Source organism: Neltuma alba, unplaced genomic scaffold, assembly GCF_004799145.2.
Source record: "Neltuma alba isolate B1F8T4 unplaced genomic scaffold, ASM479914v2 tig00010645_pilon, whole genome shotgun sequence".
NCBI lineage: Eukaryota > Viridiplantae > Streptophyta > Magnoliopsida > Fabales > Fabaceae > Neltuma > Neltuma alba.
Window position 1 is genome coordinate 738438 of NW_021635495.1, and position 10217 is coordinate 748654.

Genomic DNA, 10217 nt, shown 5'->3' on the forward strand with positions numbered 1-10217 from the left:
ATATGGTGCCATCTTAGAGGAGCATAGATGAAAATAATTAGCTTTGCTGACAGGCTACTTAACCTTACTGAGTCATGCAGTAGAGATTTCACTATAACGGGTAGACAAAAGACTGTCTAAAATATTCCCATACTGCGTTCTGATTTTTATGCTGTCTATAAATATCTTCTGGTGACTTAGCATGATGACTTGTAGGTGTCATGATTATGCTTGGTGACTCAGCATGATGACTCGTCGGTGTCATGGTTACGCTTGATGACTCAGCATCGTCATGATGGCTCTTAGATATTTTCTTTGGTTTTGTCTCCTATTTAGGGGATAAAATTATTTAATATTTGACTGGAGCATTTTATTCAATCCAGAGCTCCAAAAATTCATCCAAAAATATCATAAAATTCCTCATATTCTAGAGAAAATCTGTGAATTTTCTCAGATCATAACTCAACCTGCAGGCCAACTTAAAAATCATTCTTTAAAATGCCCTTTTTCAGCACAACTGTCTTTTAAGTATTCTTAAAGCCATTTTGCTGGTCTTCTGGGGATGAGACTAATTTTATAATTTTCTACAGTCTCTTAGATCATACATCCCCATTTTACCATAATTTTCTGAGGTTTCCTTATGACTCAAACAATTAAATCTACCTCTATATCTCAAATTAAGCCATAAACTTATAAATTCCTTGTAAGTTACCTCAGGGGTATTTTCGTCATCTCTCTTAACAAAAGTGCCTTAGAATATTATTTCCCATTTTCTGGGATTTTCTTAGAATTTTCTAAGTACTTTCCATTTTTACCCCTGATGGCCGTAACTTTCTGAATTTACGGTTTTACCCCTGCTTAGGCTCAACCTCATAAAACCATCTCTTTGAGGCTTCTAACTTAACCTTTGGTCTGTATCTAGCCTCTTTTCTCTTTCTGGGCCTTTGAGACTTTACTGGAGCCTCTAACTTTGATTACGCTTTAGCCCCTTAAAACTTTCACTTTGCAGTTTAGTCCCTAAAACTGCTTTAACTTCCTTTCTCATCTTTAGGACCTCTACTTAAAAGGGGTCTAGTAGCCTATCTCATTCAGGCTATTTCTGATACTTCTAGGCCCAAAAATCGGGATGTTACATAAAATATCTTTAAAATGGTTTTAATGGCAATCATACTTTACTTAAGATATTGGGAGTTTCATAAATCATTAGGTTTTCTTGAATAACAACCTCAATTACCCATTGAGTCCAATGTTTAAATCAATGAACTTCATTAATGAAAACACTTTTAAGCTCTCCTAATATGCAATTTGAGAATGATAAATGCAATTGGTTCAATGCAACCTAACATCAACTCAATATCAAAACACAACCATGCAAGATAAAGGAGAATCAATAGGATTACATGAAACATATATGCAACCACATATATTGAAGCATAGAATCCAACATTAACCAATCCAAACTACAATTATAAATCATCAAACAATAATTACAATAGCAATCTAAGTATCTAACTAAGAATTACAACTCCTAAACCTAAGAATTCATAAGAACATAGCTAAAAACTACAGATTGAAACTAAAACTCCCTTTGAAGCTTGGAAACTCATGCCACTCTACCATCTTTCAAGAGTTGGAAAACGCTAGCCCGCCATAGCCTTGGAAACAGCCCCAACCAGAGTAGAATCTTTAGCCATAGCAGCTAGGAGATGAAGGAGATGAGGTGGGATGAAGAAAAAGTGAAGAAAATGGATGGTGAAGAAAGTGGAGATAGGGGGTAAGAAGATGGGAGAATAGAGGTGTTGGAGATGAGAGAGTTCAGTTATTAGGTGGAAATAGGGTTTATAAGGGTTTTGGGGTCCAACTGGGTCGAATCATTTGGGTAGATGATCTATTTTCACGCTTGACCTGAATCTAACGTTGCTGATATAAGGCATTTTGTCGCAGTGAAATAATATTTTAGTCACAACTAAATGAACATTCCCGAGAGGTCCCTAGTGAAATTAACATGTTGCGCCGCGGCAAAGCATAGCATTCACCACGGTGATCTCTTCTAATGCTGATACTATTGATCTTGTGTGTTTCAGTCTCTTGGTCTTTAATCTTGGCTCTAGCTTTTAAGTATCCTACAATGAAAAGCAATGGTTTGAAGTATCAATTGTCCTAGAAATCAATTGAATGCAATTAATAACCAATTATGATAATTTTACCCTAAAAAAGACACTAACTCACAGCAAGGACTCTTGATCTAAATTAAGCACAATTATCATAAAAAAGAGCCAAAATCAATAATAAAAACCCTGAAAATGATATGAAATAACATAGAACAAATGGGTTTAATCAATTGCCCCACACTTAAACCTTTGTACTCTTGGACAAAGGCAGTACAAAATAGAGCAAGAGAAAAGTATTAATACAAATGGGAACCTCTAAGAGTTCGAAGTAAGAAAGAAATAGTGTCATTAACCCAACTCTTTAAGCAAGCACTCATAGTGATCTAAGTTAATGATAAAGGATCAAGGTAGAGTATAATCAATACAATAGAAATGAGCAAAAGAGAAAAACACTCAAGATACAAATTATTTCACTCTACTTACTGAGTTGGGGTAATTCTCTCTCAAATCCACTTAACACTTTACCATAAGCTTGTTAAAATCCTACTCTCCACTTCTAATTCACAAATGCAATGATCAAGAGGGCTTTTAAGGTTATGATGATTAAAAAGGCTAAATGAAATGATTAGGTACCGAGCATTTTAGAAAAGGGTTCCAACTAACATTTACTCTATTTCTCTTAAAACACAACTTTGTTCTTCAAACCACCAATGAATTGCCTTATTTCAAAACTTTATTCTTTGGATCCATTTTTCTTTCCAATCTTTCTTTCTTTGGCTTTTCTCAACACTTTCTTCTATTTCTTTGCCTTTTTTCTATTTCTTTTCTCAATTCTTTTTTTTTTGTGGCAATTCCAAACCCAAGAAGGCAAAGTTTAACACATCACAATTGTAACAATAAAGTATTGTTGGACACTTGGATATGCAATGCATGATTTAGCACTTAAGAAAAGATGAAGGCTCAAATGGCTAGCAATGGATAAAATTGTGTGGGTTTGTGTTTGGGATATAAGGTTTTAAAAACAAATGCCTCTATCATGCTTATCGTATCAACGCAACTAAGTCTTGAATAAAAATTGGAACAAGTCCTAGAAAGTAGGAGATGTAAGTGGATGCAACTCACTATGAATTGAAATTAGGCTTAAAGAATCTTCCAAAAAGGCTAATTCTCAAATGCTAATGCACAAAGAGTAATTATACTCCAGGTTAATCACAATACATTAACTCAATCAATATCGAAGCAAGCTTAAAGAATTGTGACCAATAAAACTAACACAATCAACCTTGAACAAATAGCAATTCTCATGAGTATTAATACAAGTTCATAAACATTTAACTAAATCCAAGGATACACAGATTCAAGTGTAGGTTAATTGAAGCAAAAATTTTCAAAAATTTTGACTCAAAATCTTCAAATTAAGCTCAAGAATCAATCAAAATTTGATTTTTTTTTTGAAAACCAGATTTTTCATTAAGTATAGAAAAATATAACACAATCAGAATATCAATCCCTCCCCCACACTTAAATCTTGTATTGTCTCCAATGCAAAACTCAAGTGCAACCCTAAACAAGAGAAACCAAGACTAAAAAGGGAGGAAAAGAAAAGAAAAGAAAACAAACTACTTTTACTACTGGAATGTCCCTCCCTCATACTTATCTCACAAAACAAGCAAATAATTCAAAAGATAAGAGTGAAGGAAGGAAAGGGACAACCTTTAGAATGGAATCTCTTCAAACTCTTGTATGAGAAGTTCTCATCCCGGATAAGAAACATGCATTTCTTTAATGTGCTCACTTCTCCATCATTGATCTTCCCTGGTAGTGGTGATGTGAAGTCCTGCAAGCAAGTAGAGCCAATAGCAGTACCACATCCAAAAACAGGAATGTAAAGAGAATGAAAATGAAATAAAGATAGCTTAGAAGTTAATCTCTCCAAGTAACTATCACAACTAAGGAAATCAATAGTACTCCTATCAGTGGGAGCCAAGCTTTTATTTAAATTTTTAAAGTACTCAAGCCCATGTGAAGTGGAAGTTGAAGAATCCAACTGACAATTGTTGGAGTACAGCACATCACTATCACATTCACAAGAGGTAATGTTTAAAGGGAAAAAAAAAGAAAGAACGAAAAGATTTATACAAACTACTATTTACAATGTAAGATAAATCAGGAGGCAAATCACAGGACAAAACTTGTGGGAAAGACTTATTGATATTCATGATTTTATCAATTGAAACTTTAGAGTTTTTCTCAACAAAATTAGAAGTTACAACTCAATGGAATTATCAAGAATTTGGCTCTTAAGGCAATGGTTATTTTCAATCAACTCTTCCATAGTGGTACTCAAGCAAGGCTCAACAATTTCCAAATACTCATGCTTATGAATAACAGCACTATCATTACAAGAGAATGAATCATTAGCAAGTGCATAATCATCTATAGTACTAGGGAGAGAAGCATGTTTATCATTCAATTTATCACACAAAGAAGTAGAGTCATCACAACCAGAAGTTACATATTGAACATTTGCAATTTCAACCAATTTAGGGGATTCACAAACAATCTCTTCATCCACCTCACTATCACTCAATTCAGGAGATTTATCAGGAAAAATAGTTGGAGAGTCTGCCTCTATATGAAGGGAATTGAAAGACGCGCAATGGAATAAACTTTAAAATTTTCAATCCCTTGCCCAGATCTACCGATTGTATTTAAGTCAAGTAGTAAGAAGCGTTACCTTTGATGTTTGGTGTCTTGGTGGCTCGGGGATTCCGCCGTTCAAGATGCCTCTGCTCACCTCTTTTATCGCTCGAAGTCGACAACTCCGGTCGGCTTCCTCTACCGGTATCCACACGAATAGCTTTTCAATCACGAACGACGTGCTAGCACCTTTTGTCCGTCTAGGGTTTTTTTTCCCGAAGAATCCGTCCTCCCTCTCTATTTCCTGACTGTCTCTTATCTGCAAGTTTTTGCACTCTCGCACACAAAACCCTAGCTCCTAATATCAAATATATAGGATGCTATAGGTTTTATGAAGGATATTTAATTTCAAAATTAATCTTAAATTAATTCCGAAATTAATACAATATCAAATATTGTGTAATCAGATAAGAAAACAATTAAATAAATGTGGTTTTTATTAAATCTGTCCTACAGATTTAATTCACTTATTTATTTAATTCATAATAAAGATATGACGGAATTATATTTGATTTATTCTCATAAATCAAATTTGAAATATTATATTATATCTTATCAATTTAAAATTGATATATAGATATTATTTATCCTAATAAATTAAATCTAAGATATATATATTTCTCATATATAATATGTATATATATACAAATTTATATATATATACGTCCACCCTATATTATTCATTGAATCTGGACATATCTTAGATTTAATGAATCTGGACATCATAGCTCGTGTTGGGCTATTTTGTGTGTGACCCTGTAGGCCCATATGAAGTTGGTAGTGGGCCATTCACTATAATGACTCACAAGTCGTAAGCAGTCTCTAGCAAGACATCACAACTACCCAAATCATATGAGGATCGTTGAACGATGTAACCTTTCATACAACCATATCACGTCCCCTTTGTCACACGACATTTTGGTCATGGATGAGGCATGGAGAACGTCATCCTCCTATTCATGACCGTTACTTTCTCTATCCCTGAGTAGTCTGAGTATAGAAACAGAACTACCTTTCGTTATAGTATGGCCATACATTTCTCAGACTCACTCATCGAGGGGCCCAATAATATCTCTCTACGAATGTGAGGGACAAATTCCATCTTGACCATTCACATTCCTCCACATGAAAAACCACTAAGCCTGAACATAGTCTTTATGATCACTCGGTCAAAAGTGACTTTTGACTAGGTCAAAGCTAAGCGTTTCTCATATAAGAATCCATGATGATCTCAAGTCAAAGGGCACAGTGACATGGCTTGTATATGAGAGAGGCTTATGACTTAACCCATGCAGCTCTCTCATGGCGGGTCGGTCCAACACCTTGTACTCTTACATGTGCCTATGACTTTAATTTATATCTCTATATATCTTCAAAGTCATACTGGTCTTATTTCATCTCTGCTCCCACATAGATGACTGACCAGGGACATTTAGGATAAATCATGAGTTATCCAAGGATAGTCATCACAGTAAACATGCAAATAATATGATAACATAATTAAGAAATTCATAAATCAACAATGTTCATAACACAATGATTGGCCCCTAGGGCACAATTCCCAACACTATAAGAATAGGATCATTACTAGATAGTAGTAGAAACTCTTCTTCGCTCCTTTGTAGTTTCTCTACTTTTTGTGCTTGAGTTGGTCTACTGGGTGTAGGCGTGAGAGGTAGGGAACTTTCCATACTTGGTGTGGCATTCAACTCTGGGTCATTAAGGTCTTGTCCCTCTTTTTCCTCTGAGTCATCTGTATCATAGGGCCATGGAGCTCCTTCTTCTCCTTCTGTCTGCCTCTAGAGTACATGTTTGGTAAAGGTTTTAATCTAATCCTCAATGTCCTCTAATCTTTCCTCTTCTTCTTTGGATATCCCAAATAACTCATTGCTTCTAGACAACTCAAAGAAGTGGATCTTTACATTGTCATACATCACTCTTAATTTCTTTGTTTGGTCATCCATGTTTGGTAATATGAGGAAGTTGTCTAGACCATAAGATTGAGGTTGAGGCTCAAGGGGGGTGGAGGAGAAGGTTCATAATATGAAGAAGGACATGGATGGAATGATGGTGATGGTTCATGGTATGGTTGGTGTGATAAGGAGGGGTATTGGTGGTAGGGTTCATGTGATGGAAAGTTTGGCTCATGATATGGATAATGTGATGGGAAGTGTTCAAAGTGTGGATTGTATGGCAGAGGTGATAAGTCATAATGTGGTTTTGGTAGTAGGTGTTGGTTCAAGTGTGAATGGAATAAAGTGGTGTGGTGAGGGGAATATAGAGGTTCATTCATCCAATCATAGCCATAGTCATGGCTAGGGTAGGGTGTATCATGTCCTTGGTAGGTCTCACCTTGTTCTCTATGATCCAAACGAGCCAAAAGAAGATCAAGTTCTTGTCGTATAATAGCAAGCTCTTGAGAGGAGTCACCACCCATCTCAGTGCTATCGCCTATAAAAGAGGAAGAGTGATAAGGTATATCAAGATTATCATTAAACCAAGCCATATAAAAGTAAAATAATCAAATCCTCATGAATTCTTAGAACTTAGAAAAATTTTGGCTCAGCAGGGATTTTTGTCGCTGCAAGACCTGAGTTGGTTGTGACGAAAAGTTCACCGAAGCAAACCCAGAAAAGAAATGCAAGTTTCGTCACGGCAAGAAAAGTATTAGTCGTGACTAATATATTGACAGAAATGACCTTAGAGCAGAGTAATAGCCAAAACAGTAGGAGAATGAAATCAAAGGGCATAAACACCATGCAAAACCTCTAAAATTTCAGAACAAACTCAAAAGTGCAAAGAATGCTATGAAATGTATGAAACTATATGCAAAGAGAAAACCAAAATCAAAATCTTTGTTTGTATATCTCAATTTTTATGCAATGCAAAGCCTATTATGCATAATGCAAAAAATATAACCTAAGAGGCTCATAAATCCCCAATCAACTAAAGTTCACAATTAACTAGCGTAGGGAACAAATTTCTTGGCTCCCCGGCAACAGCACCAATTGATTCGAACGTGTCGTTACGCCTTGCGGTCAAATGCAATAATAAATCCAAGCATGCGATATAGTGCAAAACTTAGGTCGTTTCACTTTTGAGAGCCTTTATTGATCACCTAAGCTAGCTAAATGCAATAAAAAACATATAATTGAAAAGGGGGGGTTTTGGGTTTTTAAGATTAAAACTAAATTATGACTAAACCAAATGTGATGAAAATAAACCTAAGCTACTGTATTTTTGGTATTTTTGATAAGATAATGATGGAATAGAAATGGATGATAGAAAATCTCTTGAAAATGGTTTTAATGGCAATCATAATTTACTTAAGATATTAGGAGTTTCATAAATCATTAGGTTTTCTTGAATAACAACCTTAATTACCCATTGAGTCTAATGTTTAAATCAATGAACTTCATTAATGAAAACACTGTTAAGCTCTCCTAATGTGCAATTTGAGAATGATAAATGTAATTGGTTCAACACAACCTAACATCAACTCAATATCAAAACACAACCATGCAAGATAAAGGAGAATCAATAGGATTACATAAAACATATATACAACCACATATATTGAAGCACATAATTCAACATTAACCAATCCAAACTACAATTATAAATCATCAAACAATGATTACAACAACAATCCAAGTATCTAACTAAGAATTACAACTCCTAAACCTAGGAATTCATAAGAACATAGCTAAAAACTATAGATTGAAACTAAAACTCCCCTTTGAAGTTTGGAAACTCATGCCACTCTACCATCTTTCAAGAGTTGGAAAACCCTAGCCCACCCTAGCCCACTATAGCCTTGGAGGTCCTTGGTGAAATATGCTTCGTTGCGGCAAACTCTTCTAATGCCGATACTCTTGATCTTATGTGTTTCAATCTCTTGGTCTTTAATCTTGGCTCTAGCTTTTAAGTATCCTGCAATGGAAAATAATGGTTTGAAGTATCAATTGTCCTAGAAATCAATTGAATGCAATTAATAACCAATTATGACAATCTTACCATCAAAAAGACACTAACTCACAGCAAGGCTCTTGATCTAAATTAAGCACAATTATCATAAAAAAGAGCCAAAATCAATAATAAAAACCCTAAAAATGATATGAAATAACATAGAACAAATGGGTTCAATCATAGGTCCTTGAGCTCAAGCTTCATCTTCCATCACCAAGAGGCTAAGGTTTCAGCCTCTCATGTCTTCAGACCGATCACAATCACTCCAGGAATGAACAGCTATGGTTGATGCTAAAAGTGGGGTTGGAAAAATGGAGAAGAATGGGATTAAGATGGTTTAATTGGTCCAGAAATGTAGAAAATGATGAAGAGATGAAGAAAAGTAGAGGTTTTGGGTGTAGGATCAATGGAGGCTTAAGAGAGAATGGAGCAGGATACTATCCTTACAAATCTACAAAATGGGAGACTCTCTTTCGTGGTAGCTGCCCTTTAGGTATAGAAGCTCAGAAACCTATTCCAAAATGCACAGCTTCACTTAACGCATACAAGTCACAACCTTAGGAGTATCAGGTCGCAACTGAAAGGGCCCAAGTTGCGACCTCAGAAGTTTGATGTCGTGACCTAGGAAGACAGAGAGCTTTCATCTTAACTCAGGTCCAAAACACGTAGTTTCATTAAAAGGACATCTAGGTCACAACCTTAGCAGTCCATGTCACAACCTGGGGAGGCAGAACACTCCAAACTCTTCTGTTTTGGTCCTTGTAACTTTATGACTCCATCAATAGTCCATCTTGGGTCTTGGATCCTTCTCCAATTGCCTGAAAATCATAACAAAGAGCTTTGTAAAGACCAACTGATTACAAATCAAGGCAATTACAAGTAATGAGAGAAAAATGACCCTTTTTACCCCTTAAACAGCAAAATGCAATGCATGACTCAACATAATCAAATGAATATAAATGCATGCATAATAAGGTTAAAAGTGTTGCAAAACATTAGAAAATGCTTGAGAAAACCATATAAAAATTGGGTTCTATGACTCCCCTACACTTGAACTATTATACTCTTGGATAAAGACTTGAATCATTCTAGAGAAAGTACAGCTACAATTAAGGAAACTAGCATGTTTAAAAGTGATCTCAAGAACTAATCAATTAATATCTTTTAGGGAGGCAAGAATGATAACATGAATAATGCCAAGTAATTAGATACAAAGTGCAATTGACTCTAAATGCATGAACATTTGAGATTTGTTCAAAGGATATAAGTGTTTGATTCGCTCATCTCTCCTCATTGGGGTTCTTTTCTCTTAAACATCCAAGCAGCAAACATCCTACCATAAGCTTGTAATAGCTCTAAAATCTCCACTACTACTTAGCATTCTTGTAAAAAATCAAGAGGACTTTTAATGTTATAGCGATGGAAAGGCTAGATGGAAATGAAATCGAGTGTCAAGAG